Raw genomic sequence first — 22,015 nt, 5'->3', positions numbered from 1 at the left:
GATCTTGATATCCAGTAACTTCCCTCCCCAGCCTTTATCCACACACAAAAGATCTATACGGGTATATACTTCTTGTACAGGAGAACAATAAGTATAATCTCCTTCCATACAATGGTGCAGCCGCCACCCATCCATCACATTGAGTACATCCAAAAATCGTTTCAAACATTTCCAATCATATTTAAGCCTATCCCCCCTTTACCCGCAGAGTCCCAACTAGGATTAAGAACCAAATTAAAATCTTCATCCACCACCAGATGACCCACCTTTACTGACAATATTTTGGGTAACAGTGCTTCAAAAAACTTTCCCTGTTGTGAATTAGGTGCATATAAATTAACCAATGTTACCTGTTCCCCATTGACTACCCCAGTCCATATAAGCCACCTTCCCCCCTCGTCCCTTAATTCCCTCTCCAGCACCACCTTCAGATACTTAGAAAATAAAATCCCCAACCCAGCTTTCTTCTTTTCCAACCTATTAGATGCCCAAGTTCTGAAGGGATACTCCCGAAACTGAATAGGTTTCTCCCCAGCTTTCACAAAATGAGTTTCCTGAACAAAACAAATATCAAAGCAAAGACATTTAGCTTCCTTCAACAACAATTGGTGTTTGCGAGGCATATTAAACCCCTTGACATTCAGACTTCCCACTCTTAACTTATGTCCCTCCATCGTTCTTCCAATAATTCCCATCCCAGTCCCTCCCCATCTCCCCCTCAGCCATCTCTCCACCCCTCCCAATTCCTCACCTCCTCCCCAGTCCCACCCCCAGCCCCACCAAGCCCCCCTCCCCATCAATCCTCCATGGCTTCAAATGACTCCACCAACCCGCCATGACACCCTCCATAAGCCCTACATCCCCCTCTTCACACATCCTGCCAGACTACACATACACCCCCCCAAAGCACCAAGTTCCCTGCTTATGCTCAACCCCATTCAGACTTTCTCCTTCCCCAATGAGTCAAAAAATAAGTCCCAATTCCAGCAACTAATTAGCAAAGAAAGTCCTCCAGATATATCCTCCTCAGGTGCCACTGTGTGCAGCTAGATCCGTCACCGGCTCTCTCTCCACTGGGCCCCCACTGCCCTGCCCTCGCCGCCTGGCTGACACCTTCCACCGGAATCTTTCCAATGTGCGCTCTGTCTGCTTCTCCGGGGTAGAATCTCCTGGAGCCAGCCAACCCTTCTTCCGCAATAACACACTCAGCTCCGCCACCGTGGATACCCGCTTGTGGACACCGTTGAGGGTGACCAGCAGCCCAAAGGGAAACAATCTCCGATACCGGGCATTCTTCCATTTCAGCACCTTCAACAACGGCCGGAACTCTCTGCGCTTTTGCAAAGTTATAGCAGACAGGTCCTGAAAAATCTCAACTTTATGGCCCTTTGAGGTTATGACCCCCAAGTCCCTGGCCTTTCTCACCAAACGCTCTTTATCTGGGAAATGATGGATGCAAGCTATTATGTCCCTCGGGAGATCACTTTTCTTCGGGCCCAACGTCTGATGGGCCCTATCCACCTGTAATGAGCGAGGTGCCACCTCAGCCCCCTTCTCTTCCAGAAACATGGAATGGTAAAGTTCCTGCATCACCACCATAGCATTACCATATTCGGGACCCCACGGATGCGCACATTGTTTCTTCTGGACCTATTCTCCAGGTCTAATCTAAGGTTTGGCTTTATATACTGAGTCATCATTCTAAGAAAGTTCAACTCGGTTTACAATAATTAAATAAGACTAAATTTCGGGAAATTAATTTTCAAAGTGTTTAGCAAATAAAGTAGTTTTTAAAAATTTGTGAAAAAATTGAAGTGAGCCGGAATTCCTTAAAATAACAATCCTCAATATTCTTCTGCGTCTCACCCATGACGGTGGTGAGTGCCTGCACAGCCTCTTCCTGATCCCCAATCCTCTGCTCCGTGTCCTCCACCCGCCCCAGCAGGTCTGCAAAATCCTGTCTGATTTCTTGCATGGCATCCTTAATTTTCCCTTTTACAGCCACAATTTCATTCTTGATATCATAGGCCCACTGTTGTAAATCTGCCTTCATGACAGCTGCCGCCGAAGATGTACGCCTCAGCCTCGGGGAACGTCCCCATTCTGATTCATCCTTGGAAGCACTCTCTCCCGACTTGCATGCGGACATGCTGGAGGTCCCGCGTGCATGTCGGAAGCATTCTGAGACGCTTCCACTCTCCAATATAAAATCATAACAGAGGCTTGTGCAGATGGGATCAGATGGTTTGTGGGAACGGGGCGGAAATGTGTTTTTTTTATTTATATCAGTCTTAGTAGTTTGCCAGTCCACAAAATAATTCTTTTAATTCTGACAGTCCATGGGTATAAAAAGGTTGAAAAACACTGTTGTAGAGGATTTTTGCTGCAATGGCTGAGTTGAGATGAAAAGAAATGAGTGAAGATAAAGAGCCCACTATTCAGCCAGTGGCAGGCCATACTTTTGCTCTCTGCCGTTGGCATTCAGCATGGATATTGAATGCCAAACTGTTTTCAGCGACAGACATTGAGTATCTCTTTTCATTTTTGGCTGCAGCAACTTAACTGGTTAATGCTTAGCGATTATTGACTGGCCTGGTATTTACGTGGCCTATTTTAGATGCTGCCTAGCTGGTTATGTTGTGGGATATAGTTGCTTAGTGGCTAGTGTCACCAATCGACCACAAACAGTGGTGTCTGAGAGCTGGCCAGTGGCAATATAAGTAAGCTCTTCTTAACGGAAGCAGCTGCTGGTGGTTGTTGAGAACAAAGAAACTCAGTTTAAAAAAAAACACTCGCTGATACCCTTAAATCCTTAGTGCTTTCAAATGCACTGATTTTTATTTTCAGCCTTTTCCAAAGTAAAAATAACAATGTCAGAATGCTCCAAATTTCCTCATTCTTGGTTATAATTCAAAGTACTCAGTTCAGTAGTGGTCCTTTTTGTCCCACACAAAAACAACTGAAAGGCTGCACACACCACCTCCAGTCAGTGCCTTTGAGTCCCTGGCTCACCAAGAGAACACAAATATCAAATAAAAACAGTTAATATCCCAGTCCAGAAGAGTACTATTGCTCCCCGGTGCTAGTTTCTAATATTCTTATTTTCATTACTCTTGCACACAGTGTGGAATCTCCACTCAACAGTTATCGACAGCCTTAAACTTACTGGGCTATCACCTTGCACTCGAGGCGCGAGGAGAGAGTTGTCAAGTCTGCTAGAAAATGTTTGAATACAAATCCTCAGGCCCACCCAAATACACAGACCCTCCCACAAATCATACTGTGGCCTGCAACAAGTAAATTCAAAAAGGAAAAATAAACAGTTCCAAAATGCTGCTGTAACAGTTCCTTCAAATTGGAGAAAACAAACAGTTAAAAAAAAAAAAAAAAGCTGCTATAGCAATTTCCTCTCATTGGAAAAACAAACAGTCTCAAAAATGCTGCTGGTCATTAACATTAAACTAGAAAGACCCAGGTGGTTGTCCATTAATTAAATCAAATATATAAACCACCAATAGCCAAAATGATACTGAAATGATTTTATGGATAAGGGAACAAGCCTCAGATCATGGAGTTTACACTTACCTTTTTCTAGGGCAGGGGTGTCAAACTCAATCACATTAAGGGGCTGAAATCCAAAACACAGGCTAAGTCACAGGCCAGACCCTGCCCAATCTCCGCCCCAGACCCTGCCTTCATAATAGTACTAATTATAACACAATTTTTTCCATTCATTTTTCATATATACGCACACAATATAATCTTATTAACACATAATGGTTAACCACAAAATTGAACTACACAAAGCACATTGTATGCTTCTCAACATTCATTCCTACCAGAACACAGATAACTCCTATGCAAATACGAGGCCAAAAACTAAAAGTACTAATATATAAAAAAGAAACCCTAAGATTCAAGACTCTACATGCAGTACAATCCCCAGAGAAAAAGAAACAAATGTATTTCTTTTTGAGCAGTGCAAAATATAGACAAAATTGACACAATTCAAACACTAAATTGAAAATAAAATAATTCCCCCTACTTTTGTTGTCTCCCTCCCTTACCACTGCGGCTGTGCAGAATATTACTGGAGGCAGGAGAGGTACCCATGCTCCTCCACCCCTGCGCACATTGTACCACTGGGCCAGACCAGTAGGGAGCTGGAGCTGGAAGAGGAAGTCAAGAGGGGAGGTGGAGCTGGAAATCAAGAGGGCAAGCCTACAGTTATAATCGACGCCCCCCTCCTCCCCGCTCCTCCCCTCTCCTCTCGCTGCCTCAATTTTCTCTTGTGGTTTGGCTTCCTCCTCTCTTCAGCAGTAATTTAACAGTGCCGGCCAGTAATTTACACTGTCGGTGTGGGTGTCAACTTGCGCAGTGCACCAGAAATGAATTTAAGTGTGCCATCCCCAGCTGGGATGTGTCGCTGGGGCCAGCACAATTAAATTCATTTCTGGTGCGCTGCCGGCACACGTAAGTTGACACCGGCGGTATAAATTACTGGCCGGCACTGTTAAAATACTGCTGGGCTGGCACTGGGGTGTGTCGCTGGGGCTGGCACAGTTAGATTCATGCCTGGTGTGCTGCCACCATGCACAAGTTGATAATTACACTGGTGGTGTAAATTATTGGCCGGCAATGGGGTGTATCACTGTGGCCGGCACAGTTAAATTTGTTTTTGTTGTGTTGCTGACGCGCGCAAGCTGATGATCACCGTGGCCCAAGAGTGCTATTGTAGCCGTCAGGTGAGGGCCCAAAACATAAAGCAAGGCGACATCTTGAAGCCCTGTTTACTCCCCCCCTAATGCCGGCCCTGAACTGCGGGCCACATAAAACAGCCAAACGGGCTGAATTTGGCCCACGGGCCTTGTGTTTGATACATGTGCTCTAAGGTTACCAGCTGTACGGATTTCACCAGACATGTCCAGTGATCCGGACGGCTTTTAAAATTCCAGCACTTTGTTTGGATTTTGAAAAGCTTCTTTCAGGAAGGGGCATGTGTGGATGCAACGCGGTGATGGCATTGTGTTCTGTCTGCGCATGTGTGGATACTATCTGGGGGCAGGGTTGGGGGGCAGACCAGGATGTAGCACAGGTGGATTGGGGGCAGAACTGGGCGGGCCTGGGGCATAGCCCTGGGTCCGTGGCCATGGGCCCTGATTTTCCTTCGGGAAAATCTGGTAACCCTACCTTTCTCTCGACAAACTTCCGTGCTTTCATAACATAACATAATTCTTTATTTATATACCACATATATGCCTTTCGGTTCTAGGTGGTGTACAAAAGAATACAACAAGGAGAAATTATTGACATTGAAATTGGTTAAACCATGTGGTAGTACAGCACACAGAATTTTCCTATCTGTCCCAGATAGGGATCACAATCTATGCTAAGGTGCCTGGAAAATAATGATAAGAACTATGTACAAATAAGTGAAAAAAGAGTTGATAATATTAAGATCAAATTAAAAGAAAAAGAAGAAAATGAAAGCAGGAAGAGAATCAGAACATAGGAAAATTTAAAAAGAAATGAAATATAAATAAAATCTTTTCATTAACCGGTCAAATCAATTACATTTTAGTGCAAGCCTTTAATACAACTGTAAATATGAAATATAAATAAAATAAATATTAACAAAAACAAATGAAAGAAAGAAAAATAAATGGGGAGTAAATTGAAATCAGTCATTTAAGGCAGCTCGGCCCCCACAAAAGGACACAACCTCTGCAAGCAGGATGGCAGATCTCTGCAGGGCAAGGCACCATTGCCCAAGTCTAGGAGCAGTCGAAAATAGCAGATCAGAAGGGAGAAAGGAGAATCATGGCAAATCATACACATGAATCAAAAGGAGTAAAGAACATCAAAAATCAAATTGGGAAAAAATATCTATCTATCTATTCTATTCATTCCTTTCAGCCCGATGAGACACAACAGCTCTATGCAGGCCGCTGATTCATTGAAGCAAAAGTAGACTCCACCACCAGTGACAAGTCCCGAAGCAGCCGAAGGCAAGTGTTCTGAGACAAGTAAAAGTTCACAGAGGCAGAAGGGGCACAATGGCCAAAAGCAGCAGGCCGAGGAGAGAATGCGGGCCATAGAAGATCCATCAAAGTCAACCCACTGCTGGAGATCACAGCTCTGGCATCCGCCCCAGGTCCCCAACGCATAACCAGATTCCTGATGCGCATCACAGCCCCACCAATAAGTAGAGCCATGCCACCAATCTCGTAGTCTTGTAGCTGTTGATGGAGGAAAAGCCGAAGGGCATCGGCTACAGTTCTCACTGCTCGACCCCCCCCCTCGGAAGGAGCGTAGAGTGGTGGTCATCGGAGACTCCATGCTAAGAGGCACCGAAGGACCAATCTGCAGACCAGATTTGCAGTCGAGGGAGGTCTGCTGTCTCCCTGGAGCCAGGATCCAGGACATCACCACCAGTATAGACAAACTTCTAAAACCTACTGACCATTTCCCTATGTTTCTCATTCATGTTGCTTAACCTCTGTTCCGGGGAAGATGGCCGAATCACTGATCAGGGAAGGTATCAATGAGCATATAGAAAAAAATAATCTGATGAGATCGAGCCAGCATGGTTTCTGTAAAGGCCGATCATGCCAGACAAATCTACTGCAGTTCTTTGAGGGGATAAATAAGCAATTGGACCAAGGTGACCCAGTAGACATTATATATCTAGATTTCCAAAAAGCCTTCGACAAGGTGCCCCATGAACGCTTACTGAAGAAACTGTGGAGCCACGGGGTGGAAGGGGACGTGCACAGATGTATCAAAAATTGGCTGGCGGACAGGAAACAGAGGGTAGGAGTAAAGGGGCACTACTCTGACTGGATAGGGGTCACAAGTGGTGTTCCACAAGGGTCAGTGCTGGGACCACTGCTGTTCAATATATTTATTAATGATCTAGAAATGGGGACAAAGTGCGAAGTTATCAAGTTCGCGGATGACACAAAACTCTCCAGCAGGGTCAGAACTGTTGAGGAATGCAAAGAACTGCAGAGCGACCTGAACAAACTGAGTGAGTGGGCAAAAAAATGGCAGATGAGCTTCAATGTGGAGAAATGTAAGGTCTTGCACATAGGGAAAGGGAACTCCATGTACAGCTACGCGATGGGAGGGAGGGCACTCGGGGAAGGCAAACAAGAAAAAGATCTGGGGGTATTGGTGGATAACACAATGAAGCCGGCGGCGCAATGTGCAGCGGCCTCAAAAAAAGCGAACAGAATGTTGGGCATTATCAAAAAAGGTATCACTACCAGAACGAAGGAAGTTATCCTGCCACTGTATCGAGCAATGGTGCGCCCACATCTGGAATACTGCTTCCAATACTGGTCGCCATACCTCAGGAAGGACATGGCAATACTCGAGAGGGTCCAGAGGAGGGCAACGAGGATGATAAAGGGTATGGAGAACCTTTCATATGCCGAACGGTTAGACAGGCTGGGGCTCTTTACCCTGGAGAAGCGGAGACTGAGAGGGGACATGATAGAGACTTATAAAATAATGAAAGGCATAGAGAAGGTGGAGAGGGACAGATTCTTTAGACTAGCAGGGACAACTAAAACAAGAGGTCATTCAGAAAAACTGAGAGGAGACAGATTCATAACGAATGCAAGGAAGTTCTTCTTCACTCAGAGGGTGGTGGACACCTGGAACGCGCTTCCCGGAGAGGTGATAAGACAGAGTACAATTCTGGGGTTCAAAAAGGGACTGGATGACTTCCTGGAAGCGAAGGGGATTACAGGGTACAGATAGAGTTACCTTACAGGACATTGAGCAAATAGGGTATGGATATTTTAGGTTAGGTAGGGAACACTTCCAGGTCATGGACCTGGGGGGCCGCCGCGGGAGCGGACTGCCGGGCACGATGGACCCCTGGTCTGACCCAGCAGAGGCAATGCTTATGTTCTTATGTTCTTATGTAGGCACCAACGATACTGCCAGAAGCACATCAGACAGCATCCCTGTAGACTTCAAGGCCCTGGGAAGAAAGCTGAAGCAGACAGGAGCACAGGTGGTCTTCTCATCAATTCTCCCAGTAAGAGACAAAGGCAGAGACAGGGAAGAGCGTATCCATCGGACCAACGAGTGGCTTCGCGAATGGTGTTTAGAGATGAACTTTGGATTCCTAGACCACGGAGAGGCGCTACAAAGACTACAGGGACCTGACGGACTACACCTAACAAAGAGAGGCAAGAAAGTTTTTGGACATTGACTAGCACGCCTACTTCAGAAGGCTTTGGGGGAGGGTTCATACATACATACCAGAGCAGCAAGGATCCGCCCTTGGGAAGCAAGTAAAACCCACACTTCTGAGCCTAAGGTAAGTGCCCATAGTATACACAAAAAAACAGGAGTCACACTAGCGGGGATAGGTATCTCATCACAAATTTGGAGAGCAATGTATGTTAATGCACACAGCTTGGGCAACAAAATCCTAGAACTAGAAACAGAGATAAGGAATGCTGACCTTGACATAGTAGCGATATCCGAGACCTGGTTCACAGACTCGCATGGGTGGGATATGGTTATACCAGGCTACAATCTACTTCGTCGAGACAGAGAGGGCAAATTAGGAGGGGGGGGTAGCACTATACACTAAGGATAATATCAAAACTACCAGGATCACAGAGGTTAGATACACAGGGGAATCACTTTGGGTAAACCTGGCCAGAGGGAATGAAAAATGCCTTTACCTCGGTGTGATATACAGGCCTCCGAGACAACAGGAAGACAAAGACAAGGAATTGATTGAGGACATAGAGAACATCACTTTGCGTGGTGACACAGTACTGTTAGGAGACTTCAACATGCCAGATGCAGACTGGAACACCCTCTCCGCGACTATGAGTGGTAGCAGAAGAATATTAACCTCCATAAAGGGTACACAACTCAAACAAATGGTATTAGAGTCCACCAGGGAAAAGGCAATACTGGACCTGGTACTCACAAATGGAGACAGTGTCTCGGAAGTATCAGTGGGAGACACGCTGGCCTCCAGTGACCACAACATGGTATGGCTCAACCTCAGGAAAGGCTTCTCTAAATCAAACACAGCAACGAGGGTCCTCAACTTTAGGGGCGCAGACTTCGACCACATGAGAGACTTTGTCCATCAGGAGCTGCAAAACCATGCAGAAACTGACAAACCAGAAACTATGTGGTCAAATCTAAAATCCATCCTGAACGAAGCATCTAACCGCTATATAAATACAGTAAGCAAACGCCGAAGAAACAAAAAACCACAATGGTTCAGCAAGGAAATTTCGGACCTCATTAAAAAGAAAAAAGAAGCATTTATCACCTACAAACATCTTGGGAAAAAGGAGGCAAAAGAAGACTATCTGGCCAGATCTAAGGCTGTCAAAAAGGAAGTCAGGGAAGCCAAACTTCGAACAGAGGAAGATCTAGCATGGAATATTAAAAAAGGGGACAAATCCTTCTTCAGGTACATTAGCGACAGGAAGAGAAACAAAGATGGGATAGTACGCCTTAGGCAATTAGACGGAAACTATGCAGAATCTGATAATACCAAGGCAGAACTGCTAAACGAATTTCTGCTCAGTATTCACCTGTGAAGCACCGGGAGCTGGTCCACAACTACAGATAAGAGACAGCCAAAATGACCTGTTTCATGATTACGAGTTTACACCCAGTAGCGTCTACCACGAACTTTCAAGACTCAAAGTAGACAAAGCCATGGGACCTGACAATCTACGCCCCAGGGTACTCAGAGAGCTGAGTGAAGTTCTGGCTGAACCACTATCCGTGCTCTTCAATCTTTCCATGCGCACGGGAAAAGTACCCCTAGACTGGAAAACAGCTAACGTAATTCCACTCCACAAAAAGGGCTGCAGAACAGAGACAGAAAATTACAGACCGGTGAGTCTTACATCCATAGTGTGCAAACTCAAGGAATCACTGATCAAACAGAAACTCGACAAAATTCTAGACGAAGAAAATTTACGTAATCCACACCAACACGGATTTACCAGGGGAAGGTCCTGCCAATCTAATCTGATTGACTTCTTTGACTGGGTGACCAGTCATCTGGATGCCGGGGAGTCCCTGGATGTGATATATTTGGACTTCAGCAAAGCTTTTGATAGCGTCCCACACTGCAGGCTGTTGAACAAACTAAAATCGATGGTATTAGGGGATACATTCACTACATGGGTAAAGGATTGGCTAGATGGTAGGCTTCAAAGGGTGATGGTAAACGGTACCCCCTCCAAAACGTCAGCTGTGACGAGTGGAGTACCTCAGGGCTCCGTCTTAGGGCCGATTCTATTCAATTTATTCATAGGAGATTTGACCCAAGGGCTTAGAGGAAAAGTATCACTGTTTGCCGACGACGCCAAACTATGCAACATAGTAGGCAAAAGCAGTGTGCCTGACTTTATGACGCAGGACCTTCGGCAGCTGGAACAGTGGTCATCAACTTGGCAGCTAGGCTTCAATGTAAAGTAATGCACCTAGGCAAAAAAAATCCACACACAACTTACACACTAAATGGTGAAACCTTGTCCAGGACCACGATAGAACGTGATTTAGGAGTGATCATTAGCGATGATATGAAGGCTGCCAATCAGGTGGAGAAGGCTTCGTCCAGGGCAAGACAAATAATGGGCTGCATCCGTAGGGGTTTTGTCAGCAGAAAACCTGAAGTCATAATGCCACTGTACAGATCCATGGTGAGACCTCATCTCGAGTATTGTGTTCAATTCTGGAGACCACACTACCGGAAAGATGTGTTGAGAATTGAATCGGTTCAGCGAATGGCTACCAGGATGGTCTTGGGGCTCAGGGATCTCATGTATGAAGAAAGGCTAAAAAAACTGTGGATGTACTCACTGGAGGAGCGAAGAGAGAGGGGGGACATGATTGAGACCTTTAAGTATATCACGGGGCGTATAGAGGTGAAAGATGATATCTTCAGTCTTACAGGGCCCTCGGTAACCAGAGGACACTCGCTGAAAATCAGGGGAGGGAAATTTCAAGGTGATGCTAGGAAGTACTTCTTCACCGAAAGGGTGGTCGATGATTGGAACGAGCTGCCTCAGCAGGTGATTGAGGCCAACAGCGTGTCAGATTTTAAGAGAAAATGGGATATTCAAGTGGGATCTATAGGGGAGTAAAAGTCAGGGAGTGGGTCATTGGTATGGGCAGACTCGATGGGCTATAGCCCTTTTCTGCCGTCAATTTCTATGTTTCTATGTAAAGTCAACCACCCTCATCAGAGCCAATCTGGAACGCAACAGGTAAGAAACCCACATCATCAAATAGATTTAAGGTTAATATCGCAGAAATTTTCAAAGGCTGAGATTGCAGATTTTTAAGGCCAAGATTGTAGTACATAAAGGAAGGCAAAACCACACACCGCCATATCAGATTTAAATTTCAACGGATGAACTCCTCAGGCCAACGGCAATAGGCAGTATCGAGAACAGCCAACTCATATATGAGCAAAATTTAAGTCAAAAAGAGAATAAACTTAAAAGAAGAGTAAAAGGACAACAAAGAATTAGATAAAGTGAAACCAAATAAAATAAAAGTTAAAAGAAAACAAACAAAATCTGAGGAGGAACTGGAACTGACGTATTAATTTTGAAGAAAAAAAAAGGCTGTGCAATCTGGAAATTTGCTTCTACGTCTACTTCCATGGGCTGTGTAGAGCTGGACTCTTGCTCAGAGCTCTCACTCTCTGGATTACTGCCCTCAATTTCCATTTCTTCTATGGACTCTGATAGTGTACCTCTCAAACCCATGGAGTCTTGGGCCTAGATTCACTAAAGTCAGCGATTGTCGCTAAACCTGTTTTCACAGGTTAGCAATGATCGCTGCTAACCGACCCGATTCATATAAAAAAAAAAAAGCAGAAGCCCTGACAACAGTGACAGGAGGATACTTCTCCTATCACTACTGTTAGGGCTCTGCGCATGTCTCAATTGCTCACTGAGTGATTGAGTCAGTGGGTTTGCGTGCAAATCATTTGCAAGCAAACTTGATAGTAAATCAATTGCTGTTGGAAAATTGGCCGGAGAATCTGCCAACAGTGATTGAATCGCTATCTTTAGTGAATCTAGCCCTTGGTGTTTCTCTGTTCATTTGCTCAGTGTGTGTTAGAGCGTTGCGCGGGGATAGAAATCCCACCCGTCCCCACCCATCCCGGTGAGGAATCCCACCCGTCCCCAGTCATCCCCGCGAGGAATCCCCTCCGTCCCCACCCGTCCCCGTGAGGAATCCCACCCGTCCCCGCCCGTCCCTATAAACTTCAGAAATAGTTATTTCATTTAATTATGCTACTGAATTAAAGGCTCTGGTAGAAACCCATTTACAAATAAGCAAAGAGACTTTATTAATTTGGAAACATTAATTGGGAAGAATACATACTTTGTAAACGGGTTTCTACCAGAGCCTCTAATGTTTATAAATTTTTATTAACACAACTCATATACTACTCTATGCTGAAGCAAAAAAAAAGAAATATAATTTTTTTCCTACCTTTGTTGCCAGGTTTCTTCCTTCCTCATGTTCTCTTTCAATTCCTTCCATCCACTATCTCTCTTCGTCTTCCATTTGCTCTGTTACTGTGCCTCTCCCTTTCTCCCCCCTTCCAAATTGGTCTGGCACCGATCTTCTTCCCTCCGCTCCCCCCATAGTCTGGCATCTCTGTCTTCTTCCCTGCCAGCATCTTCTCCCCACTCTCTCTTTCCCATTTCCTTTCAGCGTCCTTCTCCCTCCATCTTCCCCCATATTCTGTCAGCGTCCTTCTCCTCCCTCTGTCTTCCGCATGTGCTTTCAGTATCCTTCTCCCCACTCTGTCTTCCCCATGTCCTTTCAGTTCTATAATGCCTGGACATGCGCTGAAGTGGCTCGCTCTCCCAAACCCAGTTCTCCAGCATCTGGGATGGAGCTTCAACAAAATCCTTTTCCACATGTGTTCCACTGAACAATGCAAACTCTGCCTATGAGACAAACATGGACAATAAAGGCAAATAATGGAATGAATCCCGAAAGAGAGAAATGGTCTATACACAGATTAAATAAACTGCCTTCCTGTAATACAGCAAAGCATGGCACACAAAAAATTAAAAATAAATGAAGAGAAAGTTAAACTGCAAAATAAATTCCATATTTTCCCCAGCTCAGCAAGTTAACATAACAAAAAAGTATTTATATAACCACCCCACACGCATCCCAAAATCCACAAAGTCTTATGTTCTGAACATGAGGAGCCAGGCATGCAAAGGTCTAACAATGAGTAAAAGGGAATGAGTAAAAGGGAATAAGTAAAAGGCTGCCCCGGGGCGGACCGCCCCCCCTTGGTATGCCACTGCCTTGAATTTTTACTATCTGCCCTGCCGCAGCACACAGCCGACTAGAAGTCTACCCGATGTCAGCGCTGACGTTGGAGGGAGGGAGGGCTTTGCTTAAGCCCTCCCTCCGACGTCAGCACTGACATCGTGGAAGACTTCCGGGTCGGCTGTGTGCTGCGGCAGAGCAGGTAGGGAAAAGAAAACGAGCCTCGTGGCTCGAGTGCATCCAACCCCGCAACCCTAGGGGGCATCCCCACGGGATCCCCGCGACCCTAGGCAGCGTCCCCACGGGATCCCCGTGACCCGAAGGGGGAACCCGTGGGTCCCGCGGGATCCCCGTCGTCCCCGTTCCCGTGCAGCTCTCTAGTGTGTGTGTGCCCCACCCTATACTGCTAGGCTGAGGGAGAACCTGCTGAGCTCTAGGGCTCCCTCCCTGGCCACTAGGTGTAAGGCTCCTGCTTGCATTAGGATATTCCTTTTCCCAGTCCGACTTCCCTTCCCCACCTTGTATGCTTATGTGAGTTAATGAGAGGGAAATCTTTCTGCTTGCAAGGATAGTGGACTTTGCAGCCCTTGCCTGGCTTTATCTTAGGGGTCAGGTTTAGGGGCACAGGGTTGTCTGGTATGGTTGATGGGTGCCGTTAGCCAATGGGAGATACCTGGTTATCTTCCATTTTTAATATTTGCTATTTAACTGTACAGGAACCATTCCTGGCCAGTTAAATAGCTTTGAATATCAGCCTGAAAGTTTCTTCAAGTGAAAAAAAAAGTATATAAGAAGCTCAACTACCACCCATAAGTGAGAGAGCATAGGTTTATAAACTTTAGAAAATCACAGAAATTTATGCAAAAAAATCTTGTTCTGCATAATTGTGAGGGGGAAAAACATTTTAGTACTCTATTTTGTCATAAGATCTACAAGTGTACATCTACAGTACATTGCAAAAGTCCATATACCTTGCATATTTTGCACATTCTGAATTGTATTTTTTTACAGTAGAATTCATTCAAGTAGGCGTTTTGTTTCACAGATCTACATAACAAACTTACACTTTCAATGTTAAAGTACAATTATAGAAATTCAGAAAGAACAAGAAACAAACAACTTTTGATTGCATAAGTCTTTAAATTCCATTTTTAAAATTTGCGTTAAAAATTATTATAATAAATTAGAGAACCCATTTATATCCTGTCACAGTAATTGAACTGATTTGAAAACTAGTCTTGAATGATGATTGAAACTGCTTCTGTATACTGAAATATAAGCCTATCAGAGTATAAGCCAAGTTGTTTCCTCCCATTTTTAAGGGAAAACTTGAGTTTAAGCCAAATTAAAGGGGGGGGGGGGTGTTTATATTTAAAGCATAATCCTGAATTTAGTTCTTGAAAGCTGCTACAATCATTTTTGCTCCACCCCCTTTTCGTCCACTAGTGACTGCCACTTCCCTCCCTCTCCTACCCCTCTTCCACATGACCAACACTTCTTTCTCACATCCTGCCCTCTTCCCATGGTGAGTGGCATTTCTTACTGCTCCCTCCTGTCTGCTGCCACCACCAACATTGACAAGAAAGTAAAAGCAAGCTGGGCTGGTACAGGGCCTTGAGCATCTGTGCATGCTAAGGCCTCCCGGCTCCTGCCCTCTGAGAGTTGCTTTCACTTTCTTGTTAATGGTGGCAACAGCATCCAGAAGGGAGGGGTAAGAAATGCTGGTCAAAGGGGGAGGAGGAAAGAAGACTAGAAATGGTGTGCCATCCTGACTGTAAACTGAGGGCTTAGTTTTGGGCTCAAAAATCTTGGCTTATTGTAGAACATATATGGTAAATTTGATTCAAATGTCTGAAGTGTAAACACAGAGCTGAAGAAAGGATAACGATATTTAAAGGCAAATACTAGGGAAAGTCTATGTGAAAATTCCAAATTGATTTTATCACATGAGACATTGTCAAGCTGATCACTGTAAAGTGTATTTCTCTGGAGACAAAAGCGGGGGATATGCAGGCACACTTGTAGGTGAAATCCTCTGACTAAACCTGAGTGCCGGTGCTCTCCCTTAGCTAAGTAAGCTTTTGCGCTTACTGGGCATTTGCAGGAGTCCCTGCACTTACAGCCCCTCCCCTCAGCCTGTCAGTTTTTTCTACGTCCGCTCCTGACAGGTCGCAGCTCTCCCTCTCTGCACAAAAAAAAAGAGTTTTGTAACTAAATTTAAATTTAGGGTTAGGTTTTCTCCTTAGTAAAAACGTCCTAAAGCTAATTCCAAATCCAAAAGGACATCTTCTCCAACTCCTCCCCTGGAGGACAAAATCCCTTCTAAATGTCTCTCCGGTCTTCAGTCAGCTCCTATTTTTCCAGGCTCAGAGCCCATTCCATCAATTTCAAAATTTTTCATCCTTTTGCAACATTTTATGCAAGACAGTGCTTCTTTGTTTCAGCACTCTCCATCTACTCCTCCTCTCCTAGAGGCTCAGAAGTGTTCAGCTTGTTCAGAACAAACTCCTGCAGAGGACCATATTGGTCACATCCAGAGGCAGCTCCTAATCTGGATCTGGATCAACCTTCTCAGTTGTCACTCTCTATGCAGCCAGTTCCAATAGAAGAATACTCTTATCTGAAATTTTTGCAGATAGTTTCATCCCTGCTTAGTCTTAGTCAAGGGGCAGCACCTACAGGCAGCAAAGATTTCCATGCCATTCTTCAGTCCTGTAAGACCCCTGTAAAGGAACTGGTAGCTCTTCCAGTACATCAAGTTCTCCAGGAATTGGCTAATAGGGGTTTTTGCCAATCACTGTCCATAGCTTTTAAGCACTTAGAAATGAAATATAAAGTCTAAAAAGTGCCTGGTCACGACCTCCAACTGCCTCACCAATCAATGGTCTCGGAGTCTGCTATTAAAAAGGCAAAATCTTTAAGTGTATCCTCTGGAAAGGAATATCATCCCCTTGATTCCATAGGTCGCAAGGTTTATCAAGGTGTCATACTTTCATCTAAAATCATTACCCATCAGTTGCAAATTCTCTATTTTCAATATTCAGTTCTGCAGCAGTTGGAGACTGCTTCACCAAAAACCATTCCTAACCTTCTTGTGGTTCTTCAGGAATCTACCTACCACCTTATTAAGACTAATTATGATGCCTATGACATGACGCCTGGCACGGTGACGGTGGCCATAGCTGCTAGGTGTTCATAAGAATGGCCTCATTTCTTGTTTTAAGGGTACTGAGGCATCAGCTCTACCACTAGGCCACCTCCTCATCTATGTCTATGTGGTCTGTAATTTTATTCTTTTATAATAGTTTCCACTATTTTGCCCGGTACTGAAGTCAGGCTTACTGGTCTATAATCTACCAAATCACACCTGAAACCCTCTTTTAAAAATCAGTGTTACGTTGGCCACCCTCCAGTTTTAAGGTACTATGTATGGTTTTAGCGATGGTTCTAGTGCAACAGGATTTTATTTATTTTAAAAATTTATATACTGTTTAAACCTAAACGGTTTACATACATAATTCAGTAAGACAAATAAAATCAAACAAGCATTAACATATATATTAGTCTTCACTAGTGGGTATTTATAGTGCACAACTTCGCAGCACAGTATTCATCTTTTCTGTATGGAATCTTGATTGTAACAACGTCCCTGCTCGAGTCGATGCCACACGCATTTTCAAGTCACATAATCCATTGCCTGACACTTCCTTCTGCTCAGCTGCCGAGTATGCTTTCTGGTCCATGGCCCCTAGGGTCTTGCATCTTCCTAAAGCGTCATTTTAAATGGGTCCTGGCAGTGGCAGTGATTCCTACATGCTGCTTGCTGCTATCCTGAAAGCTTCTCCTCTGCTGCATCCTGCAGAAAAAAATGCTGCACATGATGAGGAGAGGAAGAATTGTTGAACATGGGGTGGAGGAAAGGACGGGAGAGGTACAGCAGAATGGAGAGGGGTGAGAAAGGGAGAAATCCTGCATATGGTATGGAGGGGAGAGGGAAAAATATTGGTCCTAGAGGAGGGAGAGATGTTGCTCATGAGGGAGGGGAGGAAAGGAAAGATGTTGTATGGGGGAGATAGAGATGTTTGACCCAGGGCCAAAAGAAAATCTCTAAGAGCTCTTTTACAAAGCGGTGCTACTAGTTAGTGATGCGCTTAGTGTGACAAAGCCCATTCAATTCTCTTGAGTTTCTTCACATTCAGCGCAAGCTAATTAGTAGCATTGCTTTGTAAAAGAAGCCCTAAATAAGAAAAACTCAAAGGCTTTTTATTTTCTTTACTATAAATGGAAGTACTGGATTGTACACAATTCTGGATAATAATTAGCAAAAATATTTTTAAAATTTTGGCAAATAAACTTACAGATTTGCAAAGTTTTTGCGCAGGATTCCACCAGGAGTAAACTTTATTCCTATGGCTGCCACTGCGGTGAATTTAAAAAAAAGGGAGGGGGCGATGAGAGGTGCCACAGATGCATAACGTTGGGCAGACAGTCTCCTGCTACTCCCATTAGAATTTTGTCTTTGGTTCTTATGCTAATTGAAAATGGGGAAGAAAACACTATTCCTGAGTTGTAATTGGACTTGACTTCCAGCTCATGTGGTCCATAAAAAAACGAGATTCACTTAACATCCTCCTCTTGGGATCATTGCTGGATCTGTAACACACCTTGCTGGAATCTCCTCTGCATCTAAGTCTCCATGTTTCAATCCCAGCTGCTCTTCAACTAAAGAACTTTTCTTCCAGCAAGGACATCATCTCCTCCAGCCACCCTCTGCAAACAACAGATTTTCTTCACCGTCTAACCAGAAGCAGCAATAAGAATACTTTTCGGGCTGTTGCTCACTGGTTAAGGAGGAAGGTCTGTGGTTCACTAGTTGAGCTGTTACCTCTGCACCCAGAGGTTGTGAGATCAAATCCTCATGACCCTGGGCAAGTCACTTAATCCTCCAGTACCCATCACTTTGAATGTCAGCTTTGAAAAGCCAAAGCTACAAAAAGGCGGTATACAAGTCCCTATTCCCTTTCCCTTATCAAAGTGAGTTACTTTTAATCCAGTTTAATTAATCATTCTGCTTCTCTAACAATATTTTATCTTGTGGCACATTTCCCTTTTTTAAATATCCCTAAATTGTAACTAAAATTACTGCATTGCATGCATAATATTGTAAATAAGATTGCTCCGTAAAAATAAGAATCTAGTTTTTCCTTAATGTTCTAAATATATTGTCCTGAAATATCACACAAGCTATTACTGGGTTTTGCTAAGCCATGGTAGAGGTTTATATCATGGCTCAGCAAAGTAACTGCTCTGATGCTTAATAAAAGGAGCCCTAAGTTATAAGTAGGTAGTGCCTTTCCCCAAATTAACATCTATGTATATTATATATTTTCCTGTTATATTTTTATTTATTGGTGAAGATATGTGGGCAAGGTTAATAGTGCACAAGATAATATTGTCTTTCTAAGAGTTAAATTATTACTGAAATGGTTTCTGTTTTATAGGAAAATTGAATATCTTGTTTCAATAATAAAATCCCAGTTGGTATTAGTGAAATAGTCACTATACATCTATTCTGGTAACCAAACTATCCCTCCCTTATACAAAACCGCAAAAAGTGTTTTTAGTGCTGACTGGCGTACTGCATGCTTTGCCCTGCTTCCAACGTTCATAGAAACTCCATGAGCGTTGGAGCAGTGTGGAGTATTCAGACTTTCCGGCGTATGCTAAAAACCGCTTTTGCAGTTTTGGAAAAGGGGGGTTAATTTGCTATCACTGTAACCTTTTATTTCTTTTTTTCTGTTAGCATGTGCCTTGGTGAAGACATACTTTAAAGTGCGTTGGAACCGGTACATGACTACCTTAATCTTCTGACAACCCTCATATTTCCACCCTAAACTGCTGCTAAAGGTTGGTACCCACTTTGTTATTCAGGCATAATTTTGAGGCATGGTCTTTATGCCAGTATCCTCCACTGAATACCCATAAAACTAATGCCATTCTAGCTGCCATTCTAAGCCTCTCTTCTCTATAAAAGAGAGCATTTCTAATACACAAAGCCTTTCCCAGCTACTCCCCTGTACCAGCATGTGGATTAGTGAATTTTTAGTGCATAACAATGTTCTGGTGTAAGAAGAGAACAGATTCTGCAGCATATTCAGAGGGTGCCACACAAACTCTCTGTTCTAGGTGTAGACTACCCCACTTTATTTAAGCATGTGTTGTCTCCTCTGGGCCTAACCCTTGGACTTCTTGTGTAACTGATGACATCACCACTACCTCTGATATTAAAACAAAATTTGAAAAGTACTGTTCATTATATTTAGTCAAACCAGAGCATAAATGAAATGCTACTTGTCTTTGGTTAACATGGCCCATATGTAAGAAAATGTTAAAGGAAAATGCAGAATTGAAGGATAAGTTACAAACAAAAGAGAAAGAATGTGTTATGACAGAGCAGGAAAGAGAGTTTTTGGTAACAGCATTTTTGCTTGTGTTACTAGTCAGACTCTTTGAAAAAGCAGATACAGCAGTAAATAGCTCAAGGAGAACAAATGCAAACATTGCAGACTCCTACTGTAGATTAAAACACAGATCATTCCCATTGTTATAGGGAGATACAGATCTTGCGATAAAAGCTTCAGGTCTCCCAATTGCAAATCTCATCCATTACCAGGCTTCCATATAAGCAGTCAGACACAAATCTAACTATGGCTTAAGCCTATGTTAGCTGTGGTAAAAGTATCATAGTCTCACCTCACGGAGGGCCACTCAAATTGTTAGCAGTCAGCCCTTATCCCAGACAGATATGAGAGTGATGGCTAAGCATGTAGGCAAGATAGACTCCAATAATTTTCCCTGTGCGGTGGAACTTAGAGCAAGATGAAAAACTTAATATAGAGAAATTGATTAAAATTCTTCACTTCTGTATTAGGCCAGAATATGCAGGACAGATAGAAAAGACTATTAGTATGATTAAACAGGTAGACTTTTTTCCTTGCTACACTTAGCAGCAGCTATTGGCGTATCTTTTGACATCAGAAAGTTCAAGGTACAAGGTGCAGTGATTCAACAGGAAAAGAATGAAAGTATTGAAGACCAGTGTTCTCCCTAGAAATTTTTTCCAGCTGGGTGGCATGAAAAAGTAGCCAGGTGGGATGGGGAAATGTGGTGGTGGTGTGTGTGTGTGTGTGTGTGGGGGGGGGGTTGGAATTAAATGTGCACTATTTTTTATTAGTTAATTGTTATTAATTATTTTCCAATGCTCAATATGACTTTCTTTTTTAAGGTTTGACACTTAGACAATGTTCCAGTAGCATTTAAGCCACCCTTGAAAACAATTAATGCAGAGCCTTTTATTCCGAATAACTACTGGCCAGTATCAAACTTTCTGTTTCTTTCAAAACTACTGTACTTGAGAGAGTGGTATTCAACCAACTTCAAACTTATGTTGAATCAGTTAATGCTTTGCATCCCTGGCAATCTAGTTTTTAAGACAGCAATTCTGCCACAGCAAATACACTGAAGCCTATAGGAATTGAATGGACTTTGGTGCATTTGCCATGGGAGAATCACTACTGTGTCTTTGTAAAAGGGGCCCTTACTGAGTGAACTCCATAGTCACCTAGACCAGTGTTTCTCAACTTCTTCAAGCCAAGTACCCCCTAAGTCTAACAAATACCAATGGAGTATCCCAGCCAAAGTTCCGTCCCTGACCCCCACCCACATTATAATAGTACTAATTGTAATGCAATTTCATCCATTCATTTTTCATGTACACACAATATAATCTTACTAGTCTTATAGCCCGTTACATTAACGGGTGCTAGAATATGTGTGTCTGTCTGTCTTTATTTCTTTCTCTCTCTCTCCTTAGCTGCTTTCTGTATTTCTGTCTTTCTTTCTGTCTTTCTTTTTCCTAGGCTGTCCACCCATTCTCCCTTCCTTTTACCTTTCCTGTGTCCATCACCACCCCTTCACTGCTTCCCTTATCCAACAGCAGCCCTTCTCCCTTTTTTTAATCTCTCCCCTGTCCAACAGTAGGCCTCCCTTCCCTTTTCTCACCCCCCGTCTCTTCCCCTGTCCATCAGCATCTCTTTCCTGCTCCCCCATCCAGCAGTAGGCCTCCCTTCCTTTTTCTTCCCCCCAGCACCTCTTTCCTGCTCCCCCGTCCAGCAGTAGGCCTCCCTTCCTTTTTCTTCCCCCCTAGCACCTCTTTCCTGCTCCCCCGTCCAGCAGTAGGCCTCCCTTCCTTTTTCTTCCCCCCTAGCACCTCTTTCCTGCTCCCCCGTCCAGCAGTAGGCCTTTCTTCCTTTTCCCCCGTCTCTTCCCCTGTCCAGCAGCATCCCTTACCTCGCGTCTGCCCTCTGCCGACAGCTGCCGCGGCCTGCAGCCGCCGACAGCCACCGACAGCCGCTGCGGTCTGCAGCTGCCGACAGCCGCTGTGGCCTACAGCCGCCGCAGCAGGCAGCCTCCGTGCCGCCCGAAGCCGACATCCGCCTTGGGAGAGAGAGATGCGTGGAAGCGCGCATCCGTACTCCTACCTGCGGGGACCTATAGCGCACGGAAAATGGGAGCACGCAGGTAAGAGTGCACATGCGCGGCTTGGGCTTTTATTATATTAGATTAATTCATAATGGTAACCACAAAATAAAAAAGCACACTGTATTCAGAGACAATGTTAATTATCATTTATATTTGT

The 22,015-nt window shown here is 44.1% G+C and overlaps 1 protein-coding gene across 4 annotated transcripts in view; it reads left to right on the top strand.

The window, feature by feature from the left end:
• Window positions 1–22,015, top strand: part of WWP1 (WW domain containing E3 ubiquitin protein ligase 1) — a 252,071-nt gene that overhangs the window by 34,123 nt on the left and 195,933 nt on the right. The window contains exon 2 of one of the 4 annotated variants that reach the window (XM_033933270.1): window positions 19,121–19,224. The exons of the other annotated variants lie outside the window; for them this stretch is intronic. The gene's annotated coding sequence lies outside the window, so the exon portion shown is untranslated. The remainder of the gene's footprint in view (window positions 1–19,120; window positions 19,225–22,015) is intronic. 4 annotated transcript variants of the gene reach the window in all.

The sequence above is a fragment of the Geotrypetes seraphini genome, chromosome 2 (genome assembly GCF_902459505.1).
Source record: "Geotrypetes seraphini chromosome 2, aGeoSer1.1, whole genome shotgun sequence".
Taxonomy (NCBI): Eukaryota; Metazoa; Chordata; class Amphibia; order Gymnophiona; family Dermophiidae; genus Geotrypetes; species Geotrypetes seraphini.
The sequence above is the reverse complement of the archived record's forward strand: the minus strand, read 5'-3'. Positions and strand labels throughout refer to the sequence as shown.